General features: G+C 47.2%; 1 protein-coding gene across 1 annotated transcript in view; it reads right to left on the bottom strand.

The window, feature by feature from the left end:
• Positions 1–18836, bottom strand: part of LOC109925871 (fibroblast growth factor receptor 1-like) — a 111810-nt gene that overhangs the window by 91982 nt on the left and 992 nt on the right. The gene's annotated exons all lie outside the window — the stretch shown is intronic.

Raw genomic sequence — 18836 nt, 5'->3', positions numbered from 1 at the left:
GCGAGCCAACCAACCTCAACACAATATCATCAACATCAAGCAACTTTCTGACGAGCACTTGGCATACCTTTGTCTGAGATCTCAGGTGAACAAAGTCAAATAGTTTGTGTCAGTCTTCATTTGCAGCTGAGCTGAAGGCACATGACAGCAACAAATTGAAAAAAGCCAAAAGGAAGAGAGCCCTTGTGAGAACACAGCCCTGTTTGACCCCACTACAGATCTCAAAGGATTCTGACATTGCCTCCTCTTTCCCTAACTGACCTTGAACCCATCATGGTGTCTTGGAAGGAGGACAGGAAATTGAGCAGCTCTGGCAGGAAGCTGGCCTTGGTGAAGCCAATTTTTGTGTTCACTGCATTTCTCCTGGTCCTGCCACGCTGTGAGAATCACGCACATCAAAGACCTTCCAATCCTGAGGTGACACTGGGATCCGGGACAGATAATAAGTAGTCAGTCTGCAGATCATGTCATGTTCTGGTACATGGTCACAAACCTTATACCACACATCGCCTGGGGCTCCACTCCCTCCCTGTATTTCAACGAGATGCTGCCCAGAGAGTTGTTTTTCCCAGACGTGACCGAGAAACACCATCTGGAGCTTTGACCTTGGCAAGCCAACAGCACCACCACACTCAGGCAGTGTTAGACAATCCAAAGTGCTGACTCACCCCAATGTAGCAATGGTGACATCCTTTAAAACCAACTTCTTCACAATACAGGCCCATGTGTTACACACATGTACATTTACTGACTCTTCAGTGTCCAAGCTGTCGTCCTTCCACCCCAAGTCTGGATTACCATGTCAGTTTACCTGACACACCAATTTCAAGTGTCTGTCCAGCATGTGACCTCCCTCATCTCCCCCCACACCACTGACCTTTCCCCAACCCCAACCCTCTCTCACTTTGGGCAGAGCAGAGGCCTCCTCAAATCATAATAAAATCTTTACAGTTACATTCGAACTTTCATCGTCGGCACTTCAAGTGCTTATCATGTTCAGCTCTCAGCTATACACACACACGCCCCAAGATTTTTCCCTCTCACATAATCAATGTACAAATTCCTGAACGTGTCACTCAGCCAAATGATGAGAAATGGCTTGTGTCACAGTAAATGAACTCAGCCCGATTTCCTGTTCTGCCTGATTAATGCTTCAATGACTTTTCATGAAGAATGAGATGTCAACGCTCTCTGTTCAGATTTCTGAAGATGAACCAATCAGCTTTTCTTCCCCAGACGTCCAGACACGAGCACCGACAGGAACATTACAGAGAACAGCGCTGCCATTTCAGGGCACATGTCAACACTGCTCAGGAAGCTCTGCCTCATGCAGCTTCTGTTCCACACCTTCATGCATCCATTTGCAAGTTTGGGAAGGCTCCTTCCTCATATCCAGGTGGGAACAAATGGGAGAGAATCCCAAGTTAAAGGGGTGAGAGAGAAATGGCAATGCAATGTCTCAAAGCTCACTTCAAACTCAGCAAGGTTAACCATTTTTAACACTGCCTGTGCGTTGGTCTGTTCAGATGCTGTCTGACCTGCTGACTGCAATTATTCCAGCTTTGTTCTTTTTCCTCATTGCAAGCCTCTCTGGGTAACTGAAAACAGACCACTTTTTCAGTCTAGGGCAAGATCGAAAGCTTCAGTCAGATTATGGCTTTCGAGATGTTCACACAACCAGTACACACCATTAACAAAGGAGATAGGAAGGGTATGTCATAACAAATTGAGAGCAACTTTCATATTATCCTATTGCCATGATTGATGTCACATGTAAAAATGACTGTTGGTTGTATCAGCTGAGGAACATTCACAGTGTTGTATCTCAATAGAACACAGCCTCCACTTCTAACACTATCATAGCATCATGATCAGAGCGCGAAGCATCGCTGTCCTTTCCTGGAGGTGCCTCATCCTGGAATTGTCACATTGTTGCAAGGACTGCCTGTGTTTGGTAAACAAAGATTTCCGGTTTCACACTGTCACAGAGTTCTTGGGTACAACAGTGCACTGAGTGGGGTCAGCGCGTCCTGATATTAGTATGTAGGACAGACATGGAGGCAGCACACGGCCCGTGAAAGCTGAGCGACTGACAACAGCCTGCTTCCTTGAGCTTTGGAAACTTAGGAGGAATGATCCCAGCTGTGGCTGGCCTGGAATTCAGGGAGAACACTTACCACTATCCATCAGGCAGCTGGGAATCAAAATAATGGCAGTCTGTTTAGCAACAGCTTAGAACAAATAGCATTTACCAATTATAATGAAAGCAACACTCTTGAATAAATTGCTCTGTGGAATTGAGTTCCAAACCGTTACAATACTTTGGGTGCAGCAATGTGGCCAACTCAATCTGTGGAGAAGTTCCGGCTCTCATTTTCAGACTGTGCCTCTCAGCCCGAGACACTGCAGCCAGGTGAAATTGTAGTTGTCGGTCAACTCTGTTTGCACTGATCCATGTCCTGGGAACATGAATGAAATTGTCCCTGAATTCCATTGGATTTGGTCGTGCCTCCGCTCTCTCCGAGGGTTCTCCCTCTTGGCTGCACACTGGTTCCGAGGTATGGGTTGACCTTGAGCAGTGCTCCCACTTGGTCATCCTCCATCCGGGTCAGAGTTCAAGGTCCCTCAGACCAACACCACGACTGCTCTCCACTTGACTGCCTCAGTTCATGTGCTTTGTCTCAAGTTGTTTGCATCGTGACCATTATAATGAAACAAAGGTGGGATTCCCAGTGTTGAGTGAACTCTCACCAGTTGCCAGAAGCATGTTTAGTCATGGTGAGAAATATGCAGCATGCAACCAAGTTGTGAAACAGAACCTGCCCACGACAGTACAGGGGAGGTGGCTGTCTTTTAACAGCACCACTGGAAACACGGCGGCCTTCCACAACCAGAGGCTACGTCTTATAAACCTAACACTGCTCCCTCAGCAGCAGGCCCGGCCGGAGATCCCCCATACAGCCCACTCTGCCTCAGCAAAAAAATGTTCCTAGCTTACACTCAGAACTACAGTCTCCTCTCATTCTTCTACATCACACAATCAGCTCAGAGCCATTCGTCATTTTTGTCCCTCTTCTCCCACCACACCCCGCACTCGGATGATCACTGTCAGCCCTAAGCCCCACGATGCCTTGTACATAAAGTGCTAGTGAATAAAGGAGGTTGCAGACAAGGTCCACCACTGTGTCACAATGCCCAAAAAAAGGGACATTTTCAGAGAGGACAAGTACTTTTGGGCAAACCCCACCCACTAAGTGGCATCTGCCTCAACAGCTCTGAAGGTGGCTTTTAATGGGATTGAAATGGTCTTCTGGCTTTGTTCTTCAAGGCAAGGTCTATTCAAGCTGGGGTTTTCAGTTCTCAGTACCCCTCGTTTCAACACTGCAACCTTCTACTGCCTTGATATTCAGCTCATGACACACACAAAATCAATCAGGTCCACTTGCCCACTTATCACTCACAATTCACCGTACAGACAGCTCCATCAGAAAGCAACGCTGTCCTTTGTCTCTGAAAGGAGTCGGCAATAGAAAGTAGATTTGAACAACAAGCTTCGGATTGACGTATTAACAGTACAATCACACTCATGGATCCACAGATTATCCCCTCCATGAGATCTCTCACTTCACCATGTGAAGGTACATCGCGAGCTCCTGCAGGCACCTGCTCTCCAACTATGACTTCGCAGTCTGTGTCAACACGCACCAAAACCAACTTCGGTTAACGTCACTGCTGGCTTATTCCATTTGTCCCCAGGTCACAGCACTGTACAAGCTATTCACACAGTGGTCCATGCTGCCCATAGTTCTATAGTCACTGCTGCTACGTTACGTTACGCATTAAAAATTTACTGATTTCACACAAACCACTTGCACTCATGTTGAATGAGGCATTGTTTGGAGTATTATTGCTCCCATGGTATCAGAAACACAGCAGCCAGTTTCAGTGCAGTAACGTGATCGCCTATTCTCTCTCGTGATGACTGGGCTGCAGGGACTGGAGATAACCTGTGCTCATCCAGCTGATACACGCGAGCCCTCGGTGCACTGAGTGTCTCCTGCAGTGCAGCATTCACTCACCGCTGTGTCACTGGGTCTCATCGCAGGATGAGATTTGAACTCACAAAGTTCTCACCGGAGCAAAGGAGTTTCTAAGGGAGTCAATCTGACGCTCAAAGTATTGGTGTGTCTGCAGGGAAGTGTTCGTGCTCAAAATATTCCCAGCATTGTTGTGACCTTGTTCTATTTACAATGAGATAGAACATAAACCAATTCTAAAAGTCTCAGCCCTTTGTCCCACTTTGCATTTTCTCCTGCTGTAGCACTGGGCAGCTGGACGGTACATACAGTCACTGAAGCCTTACAGTGTGGGAACAGGCCATTCGGCCCAAGTCCACACTGACCCGCTGAGGAGCATTCCACCCAGAGCAAACCCCCTACCATATCTGTGTAACCCGACATGCTGTTCCAACTTGGGTGCCCGGTCCCAGCTGTCTGTCTGCTCTCCTTCACTGAGCACACCTTGGGCCTGCTCATCATACCGTCACACACAACCCCAGCTGTTAGGCACACGCAGCCCACACGTTCACAAACAGCCACCCGTACCCACACAGCTCAACAGACTGGGCAGGGAATGTGGTTGCCAGGTGAACAGAGGCCAGAGCTCATACTACACACCCTGGCATGCCACCATGCCAAGACCTGAAGGCTTGGCCATTCAAACTCCAGAAATCCCTTCATGGAAGAAATGGGCAAGTTTTCTCACCAAGACCTGACAGTGTCTTGGCTTCATCACAACAACCTAGATCCATACACAACCTCAGATGGAGGAAAATGGCCTGAGGCATTTCTCCCAGAGCCATTTTTGGCCAAAATGTGCAGGAGGGCAGGGAGGGACAGGTGACCAGAGGCTTCATCAAAAGGTTACATTCTAAAGGTGCACTTTCAAAAGGAGGCAAGATCACTTGGGGAAGGAATTTCAAGATTTTAGGACCCAGGAAGCTGAAAGAATCACCGTCAATGGGGCAGCAAATATAATTGGCTCTGTGCTAGAACCCAGAATCAGAAATAAATACAAAGATGGGAAGCAAAGTCAATAGTCCCTTAAAATGCCACATGAAAGTCTGTGCAGGAGTAGTGCTGAGCTTTCCCAGCACTGAACGGAATAGATTGAGAAGACATCTCTGTGCCATCTTATCCCAGAAACCTGAGCTTTCATTGGAACTGCAGAGAAGGACAACTCCACGATCCTTTCAAAGAAATGAAGACAAACCGATCCAACTTTGTTGCACCTCAGTGAAGTGAGGGACCTTAGCAAGGATGGACAAAATCACAGACCCACACAGAAAGCTATCAGCCTGAAGGCAGGCAACACTGAGGTGGGTACATCCCACTGGAGCTGATGTGAAAGTTGACATCTCGATGGATCCGCCACTCCTTGTGAATGGCCTCGAACCGCACTCTTGCTCTTCCTTGGTGCTGCAGCAATCAGACGTGAACATCAATGAACAATTGCCTGGCAGCACAGTTTACAATGGCACAATGTGCCACATTCTCATCAGGTTCTTGACTGGAGTCACATCAGATTGCAGAATCCGGGTCGAGTTCTGGCAGCTGCTGGTGGAAGTGGGGGCAGCAACCTGGTCCCCTCCATCCGTGCGCACCCACCACCCCAGGCTGCTGCCAAGTGCAAGCAACTGGAAAATGGCCTGCTGCACATGGAGAACACTTCACCTGCCTGGTCTTCAGCTGCTGACAGCTTGCAAAGCCTCTCTGATTCCAACCAGTAATCCCTTTTCAGTGTCAGACACATATGCATTATGTTAGACATCAATTTGTCATCGCCAGCAGATGGGACTCTCAGACATAACAAGGAGCACTTGCTTCATTCTGGTTTGAAGACCACAAAACACTAGGGGAAACGGAAGCATTTCCCCCATGAAGTGATGTATGAGCCAACAGCCTCATCAATTGGCTATACTCAGAGGGGCTTGATCTAATGCAGGTCAGGCCAATGCACTCATTGTTGTGATAGCCACTGGGGAAACTGGGAACACAAACCCTTCATTCAGCAGTAGGCAGCTTATCAGTTTCAATAGAAGCCATTTGATACGAGAAAGGAAGATGAGTGTTCTGACTGCACTCAGTGAAGACATCTCAAAGCACTTTACAGCCATCTGCAGTGGTCACCACTTGCGCTACAGGATACAGAGCTGATGTACAACAAGCCCCCACCAAGATTAGGGTGGGATTAGCCAGGTTGCCAAAACAGTCAGTATGGTCTGAGGGCTAGACTGGGTCAGGTTATATTTATAATTTCGCATGCCATTCGATTAACAAGATGGCTCTGAATTGAGCATATGCCAGGGTCCTTTCCAATTCTCTCCCCAAATCTCTCCACTTTCACACCTCCCTCAATTCCTTCAAGATCAGACTTGAAACTGAGCTGTTGGCCATCCCTCTTGGTAACTCTTTCTCCAGTTTGGTGTGTGTTTTCGATGGCATTCCTGTGATACTCCTCAGCCAACATCACAAAGGAGCTCTCAAAATGCGAGTTGCTGGTGGAACTATACCAGGGATCAGCTTAGCCCTTGAGAACACTTTCTTAACCAAGAAAATTCTGCCACTTTCTCTGCATCTCCTCTTGGCAAACTTTTCAGCATTTCAAGATCTCCATGAGGCTGTCCACCACCCCCTGCCTTTGGCTGAATGGCATCACCTTGCACATGGTGTACAATATTTTGAATTTGTACACTTTCACAAGTGCCACAACATCTTTTTAATAATGCTGCAAACCAGACTATATACAGGACTCCAGATTGAATTTCTCTACTTGTCAATTTCGTTCTTTTCTTTGTCGCTTGCCGAGGCTGTAGCTTTATGAGCCTGCGCTCCTACTTGTGATCTGTATTGCGAGGGAAATACAACATTAGGGAGGTTAGCATAGGATAATGGTTAAACTATGATCATTTCCATTCAGGAAGGATGCAAATGCTGTGCAAGCATTTCAGAGAAACGTTATGAGGTGAGTCCGTGAAATAGGTAGATACCCTGATGAGCAAAGGTTTGACAGGATAAGCTCATTACTATTGGACTTTAGAATATGAAAAGGTAATTAGATTGAACAACTTAATACCCTGCAGGTCTTGACAGGGAGACATTAGAAAAGATGTTTCCTTTTGGGGGAGAGCCTAGAACTATAACGCCAAATGTTGTCTCTCAGAGGGTTGTGTATTTTTGAAACGCGCTTTGTAGAAGTTGAACATTTTGAAAGCAGAGGAAGATAGATTCTTGATAAGCAAGAGGGCAAAAGAGACATCAGATCAGCCAGAATCTTAGTGAATACTTGAGCAGACTATAGCGACTGAACGGTGTAATCCAGTTTTATGATTTTTTTTATGTTGCTCAGGAATTTCTGAATACAGTCTGCAGCAGGCAAAAAGGCATTCCATGTTGGGTTGTATCCTTGTACCCATCACAAATCACAATGAGCCATGCATGTGGAATCACGGTCGCTGATCCACCTCTCAAACCACATGAAGGTTCACAGCCAGACAGCTTCTCGCACGCATCAAGAACTGACAATCTCAAGAAGCAAGTTCACCAGAAAGACAGCCAAGAAGAAAAACAGCAGAGTATGGGATTGTCAGCAAAATAATCCTGCCAGCGTCTACAAACCCAGTAACAAGACATTGCGTATCACGTCCCACCAATTTTTGCGCCTGATGGGCAAACACTGCTTTACATACTTCCCTACAATTGAAAGCCAAGTTGGATCAACAAGAAAGCTGCCACAGGAAGGCAAAAACTTGATTTCACTTTATTAACTTTATAGCTATTTTATCTCAATGTACTTTTGTCCATTTGTCTAGCTGCGCTCCAGCATTCCCAAGGAGAGGACCTGCCTGCATTTTCAAGCATGTGTAAACATGCATCGCCCCTGCATACCAATCAATTCAGGAAGTCTGTCTTTGTGCTGCTCAGCTAGAGACACTCAGGCTGTAATTAACACAGCTCTATATCCAAAGGCAACTTTTCCTCAGGTTCCATCCACAATCCGTCTTTCAGAATTCTTCTCTCCTCGAGCCAAGCAGCTTAATGATCTTCACATTTCCGATAACATTCTCACCTCACAGGCAGGAGGTTGTGGGCTCACGTCCCAGACTCCAGCTTATCACCCACACTGACACGGTGCACCTCTCGAGACAGACACAAAAACGCCCCAACATTCAAAGAAGAGCAGGGGAATCCTTCTGTCTGGTTCATGATTTATTCCTCAACCAAGGAAGAAAACCTTTTGCTCAGCCCCCACTTTCTCCAATTGGCAAATCTCAAAAAGAAACTGTGACTGCATTTCAAGACGAGCTATTGGGTTATCAAGCATCCTACAATGTTCCTAGGATGTGACTGATGTTATACAAATGCAATTCTCCATCACACCAAAGCCCACAAATGAATAGTACCTCAGTTGATGTTTGCAATGTGCACAGAAAAGACAATGTGGTTTTTTTCATACTTTTGTACAATTGGCTTCCAAAACAGCACAAGCACAAAATGACTGACAACACAACAGAATCCTTGGGCCGGTGAGATACTATTGAAAACAGGAAACACGTTTCTCCTCAGCACACGGGAAACCTACTTGAGATATCAAAACTTGACTGTGCAGCAGGTTATTTATAATTGACCACAAACTAAAATGGAACTCCTGGCAGCAATTTTGGGACAGACTTCAGTTCAGCGAGTTTAGTAGATGTGGCACTCCACATGCAGCAGCTTTTCACACAGCACAGACTGTGCAGCAACAGGAAACTAGTCCACAAGCAACTACTCATTGAGCCCCAAATCACTTGCCTGGTCACCCTGTGCATTGCTCATCCCCCCAGTGTGCTGTTTATTATGGAGAGCCTCAAATGCATTCACTCCATGTGCAGTAATTCGGACTTGTACTCAAATGACGTAAAATGGGAAACAGAAAATTGTCCATTTCACACAGAATCATCAAATAAATACAGCACTGAACAAAAACGACCATTCAGCCTGCACTAACTCTCTGACACGGTAATCTGGTCAGTCTCAGCCAGCCAATCTTGCCCCACGGTCCTTCCCATTTCCCTTCTGGTCATGACCCCAACCCCATTCCAAAGGTGCACACTCTCAGGCAGCACATTCCAGATCCTAAACCACTGGCTGCTCGGAAAACCTTTCTCCCCCCACCATTGCACGTTGAACACACAACATCCAGGTTGCCCAATTGTCTCTTCTCGGGCAGGCAAGCACACATGCTCATGGGCTGACCGCTGGGACCGGTCCTGCAGCGAAATATGCTAATCAGAAACCTCATTTGGCTGCTTTCTACTGTGGGGTGTAACGACGGTGAGATCAGTTCTATTTCATTTTCTCTGATGGAATTTTTCCCTGGTGTCATTCCATTCCAATCCCGACTCTCGAGATGTTGCTCATCACAATGCAGCGAATACACAGGATAAGTGGGGGCTTACACTGGCGTGAGTTCAACACGTCCCCCAGCCCAGCCCCACCGACCTAACCCAGGCTTCCAGAGGCCAATGCTTCACGTCAACACATGGAATGATTCAGTGCAGGAGGGGGTGGGGGTGGGTGGGGGGGAAGGCTGTTCAGCCCATCAAGCCCATGCTGGCTTGTTGACAGAGCCCACAGGACCCTCCACTTTCTTGTACCCCTCAAAAAAAAAGAGGTTGTCCAGCTCTGTTTTGAAACGAGACTTTGCTCCTGCCACCTCCGAGATTAGACCAGCTCATTGTGTTAGTGGTTTGCTAGTGAACTCAGTATTCCGTTCCCAACTAACTGAGCCATGGATGGGCGTTTCTCTCTCATCTGTGTTTTAGAATGGGGCAAGAGCAAGCATTGCCACTGTAGCTGTCTGCCAGTGCACCCCCCCATCCCCTGCCTACTACCCTTCCTCAGCGGTATTATCATTGCTGCTAATCCTCCCATGCATGAGGAGGACTGACTTTCACAGGCACTGTGTGGGGCCGTGTGCTCCCACAGCTGTCAGATCTCTGCTTATCCTGGCAGCCCTACAAAGTGCTGGGGAAAGTGGCGCTCAGATCTGACAACATCAATACATTCATGTGCATTACACAGAATAATCCTGGGGGCAGGGAGGAAACTAAAAACAGATATTAAGGCACTGCAGTCTGGGGGCGAACATGCCATTTTAAGCACGGCATCTGCAAACTGCCTACAAATTCCATTCGGCGAGACAGCAGTGTTCCTGAAGACTCACAAGCAGCTCATTACATACTTCAAAAGCCGAGGATTTCGCAAAGAATGTTCAAGCATTTAAAGCTAACGTGTGCAGGCTGGCAGGTAAGACAAACAGGCTTACCATGTTCAGCACTGCTCACCCAGACAATGAAAGGGTTCACTGAAATACATACAACACTCAGTGGCACTCACAAAGCAGAACCTGTGACCAAAAGACTCAGGGCAGCATGTTGCCTCAGTGGTTAGCACTGCTGCCTCGCAGCAACAGGATCCTGGGTTTGATTCCACCCTCGGACGACTGTCTGTGTAGAGTTTGCACATTTTTCCCCTGTCGGCGTGGGTTTCCTCCAGGTGCTCCAGTTTCCTCCCACAGTCCAAAAACATGCACGTTATGTGGATTGGCCATGCTAAATTGTCCATAGTGTCCAGGGATGTGCAGGCTAGATGGATTAGCCATGGCAAAAGCAGGGTTACTGGAATAGGGTAATGGGGTGGGTCTGGATTTGATGCCCTTCGGAAGGTTGGAGTTGGACTAGATGGGCCAAATGGCCTATTTCCACACTGTAGGGATTCTAATGGTTCCAATGTCTACGACTTGGTTAACAAAAGACAGGGACAGGGTCAAGATTCCGCAAAGCTTTCAAGAAACAAAACCAATCAAACCAAAAAGAAGAACTGAAAAGGCAGGTCTTTGTTTTCTGAAGGTCACGTCAGGGGCTTCGGGGTTTGAGGGTGAACCTGTCTTGGCTGTGAAATCAGTTGTGTGATGGAAACAGGCATGAGAAACTGCCCCTTGTGAATCAAGTGCCCCAAGGACATGCCAGGGAATGCAACAGCAGCTTGTGCCTGGGCCTCAGCACTCTCACCTCCTCATGTCCCAGAACCGACAACTCAAATCCCAAACATCCAGGCGAACACTTCAGTGCTGCCTTTCAGAGGAGGCCACTGAAACAAGGCCCGACCTGCCCTCTACAGTAAAACATTCCACTTGGCAAACATTCATTCCGCAACCAACAACTTAGAAGAAAGAGAGATACCAGCTGGCAATGATAACAGTGTCAAGCATTTGTGGGCAACTACTTTTCAAAAGGTCCATCAAGAGCCGTCAAGTGTTTTGGGATGAGATTGGGAACACAGCCATGCAAACACGAGTCTTACATTCCTTCCACAAAATCAGGCACCCAGTGTCAGAATTGAGCATTTCCCCGTCAGGTCATCTGAAGATCAGAGTGCCTTCTCCCCCGCCTGACTTTCCCCACAACGTACTGATCCGGGTGAGAGCTTCCCACTTTCCCGACCAGATCCTGTCGCCCCCCACCACTGCGGCAATCCCTGGGGGAGGGGAAGCCTGTGATCATTTGCAGTGAAATGCACCTTTCCCCCGGGGGTGGGGGTGTTTAGTTTCGGTGCTGTGCCCCCAAAATCTCTGGGGGAAAGCAGAGAATTCCAAAAGATTTACAACTCTTTGAAGGAGCTCCTGTTACTCTCAGCCCAAAATCAATAGACTCCATTACCTACATCCCTGTGTTTTGAAGAATCTTAGCCAACATGTGGGCTGTCTCTCCTGCCAAACCCCTTCAACATCATATAGATTTCAACAAGATCAACCCTCATTCTTCAAAACACCACTTAGTATGGGCCCAACATGGCATGGCCAGAAACAGGCATTTTCCATGCTGTAGCCCGATAGTCTTTGGATTGACAGTGACCGCTTGTTTCAGCAGATCACAGAAAAAAATCCAACAGTGGTGAGTGTCAACGTCCCAGCAGATGAGAGTTTAGCTCTTAAATGAGCGAGCAAGAGTTAACACTTCAGAGTGACGGCCCAAGGCAACGATGGTTTTACGGCACTGGGTTCCAGTAAAGTCCAGCTGGCTCAGGGGAGCTCCTGTTCTCGAGTGTATCCACCTTCCTGAGAGAACGCGATATCAGAGGCGCCTTGGCAACCTGGCGCCAGTCCTTGAGCAACAGATATTGCTTTGGAAGCAGTCGCGCCAGGCAATGTAGATGAGTCTTTGTGGAACAGCGAACTGAATTCTCCCTGTGAGCCAGGCCTTCACTGGGGCTCAATGATAGCTCGTGCTTCATTCCACAAGTGAACCCCTCCCTTGACTCCACATGTGCTTCACAATCCCTTTCAAAAGGGGCACTGCATTGAGGAGAGGTGCATCCTGTGAACATGACATGACTTCTTCATTCCCAGCTCCTCAACGGAGGATATTCTCCAAAAAGATCACGTGTGCAGGGAATCTCATATCTGGCTTGCAAGACCAATGCATACATTTGGCTTCAGAATGTGCATCTTGAAAATAGAGGGAGACCATTCACACCATCTCGTTGTACTAGCCCTTTCAAAGCTGTACAATTGGTCCACTTTCCTTGTTTAGTTTTACTCAGCTGTAGCCTGGGACTGTGTTTCCCTCTCACAGGCGGATCCAATTCCCTTCTCCAAAGTTCAGTCTGCTTTCACAACCCCATCTGATTTCCCCCAACACGTGCCACTTAATAAGGTTTTCAGAAATAGGGGAGTGAATCAGCTCTTTCATATCAGCGCGGCCCCACCTTGCTGCCTGTTGCCCTGTAGCCCTCAACTCCCGACATGGAGCAAGAATCTGCCTAATTGCACTGTCAATGAGCCAGCCTCTGCTGTTCTCTAATCTGGACAACTCCAACAAAACCCCAACGCCAACAGAAGAGATTGCTCCTCATCTCCATCTGAAACGGGTGAGCCCTTCTTTTGAAACCAGCTCAAGGCCCCCCTCCCCGAATTGCTGGACATGGAATCACTGATTAGTTTTGAACTCGCCCTCATCAGCACAGAGTTCACGTAAACTTCAAATGATGAAAGAGGGACAAGACACACAAACGCATGTGCATTTTCACTGGACGATAATGTCAGGCTCTGGTTTGGGTTACACCTGATTTAGATGGGAGACTGAGCAAAGCATTGACCAACAATGGAAAGCTGTCGCTCACGCTGCACTGTGTGTGTTGTTGTTGCTGGGGACGGCTGCTTTCATGTCACGGCCAAGGGATCCACCAGCAGTGGAAATCTGAACCCTAGAGGGTTTCAAAAAACTGCAGAAAACCACTGCATTACTTCTGAGTGAAGACGGTCGGGGAGAAAAAGGGCAGGATCTTCCAGAGTTGAAGGGAAGCAGCCTTTTTTTTGCTGCAGATCTCTCACCTGCCACACACCTCACCTGGTGCCAACATGGAGCTGAGTGAATGCAAATGCGTTGAATTTTCAAATCGGCTGGGAGGACAAAGTGCGACACTGGGTCAGCAAACTGTGAAGGGGGATCATGCAGAAAACAAACGCTTGCACCCTTAACAGTTTTTAAAATTTTGCTTCAGTCATCAAAAGAATCGTTGATAATACATAGCAAGCCAAGTCCACATGTGTACAGTTATCCAGGTCGTGATTCTAAAAACACTCAAAACAACCACATCTTCTGACAATAGATAACACAGTGTGGAGCTGGATGAACACCAGCCGGCCAGGCAACATCAGAGAAACAGGAACGTTGATATTTTGGGTCAAGACCCTTCTTCAGACAGCCAGTACGTAGTTCCAGATCTCTCCATATGGGACAGTACAATCTGATGTTAGTTTACAATGTAACATTATTCCCGGATCTCATTGAGTTCTCGTCAGAGTGACAAGAGTTGTACAACGTGGCATGGTGGCACAGTGGTTAGCACTGCTGCCTCACAGCACCAGGGACCTGGGTTCGATTCCACCCTCGGGCGACTGTCTGTGTGGAGTTTGCACATTCTCCCTGTGTCTGCATGGGTTTCCTCTAGGTGCTCCGATTTCCTCCCACAGTCCAAAGATGTACAGGCTAGGTGGATTGGCCGTACTAAATTGCCTGTATTGTTCAGGGATGTATAGATTAGACGGGTTATAGGTGAATGGGTTTGGGTGGGTGCTCTGAGGGTCGGTGTGGACTTGTTGGGCCAAAGGGCCCGTTTCCAAACTGTAGGGATTCAATGAACGCAGAAATAGATGCTTCATGTCCAACTTGTCCATGCCAACCAGATATCCTCCTCAGACCTATTCCATTTGGCCCATGTCCCTCTATTCATGTACCCATCCAGGTGCCTTGTAAATGTTGCAATTGTACCAGCCTCCACCACTTCCTCTGGCAGCTCATTCCATACACGCACCACTCTCTGCATAAAAAAGTTGCTCCTTATGTCCCTTTCAAATCTTTCCCCTCTCACCCGAAACCAATGCACTCTAGTTTTGAGGCTCTTCTACCCTTGGGAAAAGACCTCCTCTATTTACCCTAACCATGACCCTCATGATTTTGTAAGCGTCTATACAGTCACCCCTCAGCCTCCGAAGCTCCAGGGAAAATAACCCCAGTCTATTCAGCCTCACCCTTTAGCTCAAACCCTCCAACCCTAGCAACATTCTTGTAAATCTTTTCGGAACCCTTTCAAGTTTCACAACATTCTTCCTGTAGCAGGGAGACCAGAACTGGATGCAGTATTCCAAAAGTTGCTGAAGAATAATTATAGAGTCGACAAAGGTAAAAGGAAAACAGGTGGTTTATTCAGAAAATACTATCCTGTGGCTCCAGCTTGCCACAGGGCTGCAAGGCACAAGATCATGTGACTGTAACTTCCTGTGACATACACCATTTCATTGGTATACCACAGACAGACCCTAATGCCTCATACTACACATCCCCTAAGGACTGGACTCTCAGATTACAGTGCGGTGCTAAGTATGGCAACCCTCTGGAAATACATAGATAGCAATTTCATAATCACTTCAGAATAAGTTAAAAAGGTAACAGAAGGTAATGTGTGAGTTTATCATCTCAGATGTGGGGCAGTCAGGTACCACACGTGACTTTCACCTCAGAAAACTGGGTTTCAGCATGGCCAATGTGCTTCAGAAGCCAGACTCCTGTCTATATTTATCAAACAAGGTATGCCCACCTTGCACAGAAAAATGCCAAGGCAAGGCTACCAGCAGAACTGAGAGACAGGCCATGGCAACAGCTGGTACTACTGAGCAATGATCCATAAAACCAGAGGCTTGTCGTCAGGGTAGAACCGAGGGAGCATTTCACTGCATGCAAGGCATAACATGGTTGCTCACAGCATTGTTTGATAAGGCTGAGCAGCCCATAATCCCACATATGCTCCATTCAACAGCATCAGGCTGCCAATACACACTGCACGAAGTTTTACCTTCTGATAGTGGACTCATTCTCGTCATATCCCGCAAACCACAATTTTCTTGTGAATGGGGCAAGAAATGGGAGTGGGGGCAAGTCACAATGCTGAGAGTGAAACGCTGGGGACTAAGTAACGCACCAACCCCGCTAGAGGAGCAGAATGGGAAAGAAACTTCAACCAGCTCACCACGTGTCCATGAGATTGACAGTTGGAATGGCAGCGTTCTCCAGTACAGTGGTTGCTTGCTCAGTAAATGACTTCAGACCTATCCTGGCAGCCTTGAGAAACCTGCCAATCACTTCCTATCTGGAAGCTGTGAGCATGATGACCAATAAGCTTTCCGATCTTGGCAATGACTTATAAAAAAGGCCACACACAAGCTTGAGGGTCACCTGGACCCTCTGAATTGGCCAAGCAATCCACTCGAGATGAGAAAACACAGCTAAAACAAAAGCATTTGTAGCCTAATGTGAGAAATGCACCTCCAGCTGATGCTCAGCACAAGTCCTTCTTGCCATCTCCTGCAGACTGTACCAAAGCGTGTAGGGTCATCTCGCAAGTTTGCTCCAAGATACCCAAGTGAGCAGTGTCACAAGCAAGGATTCATAGCTATCAACATCCCTGCTCACCGAGCACACTGTCCAGTCAGCAGAGAGCCCTCAATATTGATTCAGGACTTCAGAATCTGAGTAAGGAAAACAGCAACGCACAGTCTTCCATTTCTCTTAGAAAGCAGGGTATTGAGAAAGAGAGCGCTCATTTCGTGTTTATGGTAGAAACAGTTTGCCAGAGGACACAATATTTACTTCACAGTAATCTTTGTAATCTGTTTTGAGAGAAAGGTTTCAACTTAAGTACCCAGTATTCTACATCTGAAGCCTATCTAGTCAATGGCTTTATATAATTACATGCAAAACCAACCTTTTGCCATCAGCTCTGGTTTACTCTGCTCCGCTCAGCCGTCCCTTTGAGTATCTTATCACTGATTGCTACATTACTGGGTGAACACAAAATGCCACAGAGACCAATTGGCCTGGAAATGACTTGGAAAAATTAACACCCAACTGCTTAGTCCATTTCCTGCATTATTCATTTGATTGGTAACAGGAACAGCTTTCAGACAAATGAGTACTCATGCACTGGAAGAGGACAGAACAGGAGCAAGGATCAGTGTGTTTAGGGTCAATACGCGACTCATACAATACAGAATTGTATGAGACCAGTGCAAGCAATTGTGGTTTCCAGCATAACCCTTGAGACTCCAAACTGCTAACTGCAGCAAGCTGACATTTGGGCTGTGTTTGTACTGTTTGAAAGACAGCCAAGCAAAAAATTTCCTGGGATTAAGACAGGGCTTTGTTCCATTGGACAGAACCAGTCGGACCAATGGGAGCGTGCAATCTGAGGTGAACTCAGCTCTAGGGATGGGGTTTGACCACTTTAACCCACATCAGACCATTGGAGGGAAATCTTCAACAGAACATGAACGTGGCCATCCACCCAATGCCAGAGCCTTCCCTGTGTCAAACCAAAAGAGATTTTGCTGGTACATCTCAACAGCTCTGGCAGCATCTGTGCAGGGAACGAAACAGAGTTATGCTGAAGTCCTGTCACCCTTCTTCAGAACTGGAATCAAAAACGTTCATGTCATCTGTTGCCTCAGCCCCCAGATTCTGGGAGACTTGCTGAGTTTCTCCAACAACTCGCTGTTTTTGTTAGAGATTTCCAGCATGTGTGATGCTTTGTTTTGCCAGCCCCAAACCCAACCCCAGAACCTGACCAGCTTCATTATCAATAAGCAACTCTTTTGCTCATGCTGAGAGAAGGAATAAAACTTGTTTTAACACCTCTCATCAACCTCATCACACTGCAGGTAGCTCAACCGAATCAAAGCTTGGCTGCTTGCCTGTGGCCAGCAGAGTGTAAAACACACGCCTCCCTGTCAGTATCCAAGGACACCTCTGGAACATGCGTGATAAGAATTCAGTCCAGGATGACTGGATGTACTCATCTGACTCCACTCAACGTCCAGACACGTGTGCATCCAGATTGCAGCACTAACCAGAAGCGGCAATGGCTGAGACAGCCCTCATGCAGAAGCAGTCAGTCCCATTGCTCAGCTCTTACTGCTGCACGCACGCAGCTCAATTCATGCAGCCTCTGGTACCATATGGTCATGGTGCCCTCCGCAGCCCTGCTCATCACACAGGGAGAAACATGCTGCGGTGCACTCTTCCACTTCCAACAATTATCCCATCAGCACACAAAACCTCCTCCATGTCCTCACCTGGTCTAAACATACCAACAGGATTGTTCCCAGCCCTGAACGAGACTGTTCAGCCCATCATGTCTCTGCTGGTCACAAACTGAAGCAAGCTCTGATCACTCCCTCTCCTATCATGTCCCAAAAAGCACTGACTCCTGCTGGATTCTCACTCTATTCTGTGTTGCCACTGTCGCTAACTCTCTATGAAAAAGGATCTAATAAATGAAGACAAGATTGATTAGTTCAGAGCAATGGCTAATTGTTTCTGTCATCTTGCATCATGGCTTCAGACTCTCTTTGGATACACACTTCCAATCACTATGAGACTGAGTACATGGAGACAAGGTACTATCAGACACTGTCTTCTTGCATATTGTTCAAAAGGAGGAGGCAGAGTGAACTTTCCCCTCTAAACCACAGGACCATAGGTAAACCAAGATGGTCACACAATCTACAGTCAGCTCAATGGACACAAGGGCTCACACCTTGCACTCTGCTCTCAGCAACAGGAGACGAACCCACAGGCTTAGCTCAACAGCTTCAAGGGCAGAGAAGAGGAAATGAGCAGAATTATTAGAGCTTTCACACAGAATTTAAAAAAAGACACGTTGCTAGAAGGCCGTACAACAGGAGCAGAGCACGCACTTCATCACAGCAGAGTTCCTTTTTACAACACTGCTAGGTCAATCCCCAATCATTGTCTTTCATCACATCATTTGGCATTCAGATAGCACCTTGAACATAAACATTGCAAGGGGTTTCACAAATAAGCAACTGATAGTTGACGTTGGACCATCTTACTGTGCACCAGTATGAGGAGATTGTATTGGCAGACATTACAGTGTATAACCACAAAGACTTCACCTTCAACTCATCAAAACCTCTGGGAGTGAGGGCTCCTCAAAAACCATAGAGCTGGCCTTCGGTGGACAATGGATCAATACAAACAGGAAGTCAACGCCATCCGGGGTCTGCCCCCCGCACATCCCCCACCTCCCCCGGGGTCTTCCCCACCCCACCCTCCCCCAGTGATGGATCTGAGCAGAGGTGAGTAGATATGAACGGGAACAATTCAATGTTGAGAGCCCAATAGAGACACGGGCGAGCATCGTTTTCTTAACAGAAAT

This window comes from Rhincodon typus, chromosome 40 (assembly GCF_021869965.1).
Source record: "Rhincodon typus isolate 14 chromosome 40, sRhiTyp1.1, whole genome shotgun sequence".
Taxonomy (NCBI): domain Eukaryota; kingdom Metazoa; phylum Chordata; class Chondrichthyes; order Orectolobiformes; family Rhincodontidae; genus Rhincodon; species Rhincodon typus.
Note: the sequence above shows the minus strand (reverse complement) of the source record. Positions and strands in the feature narration are given on the sequence as shown.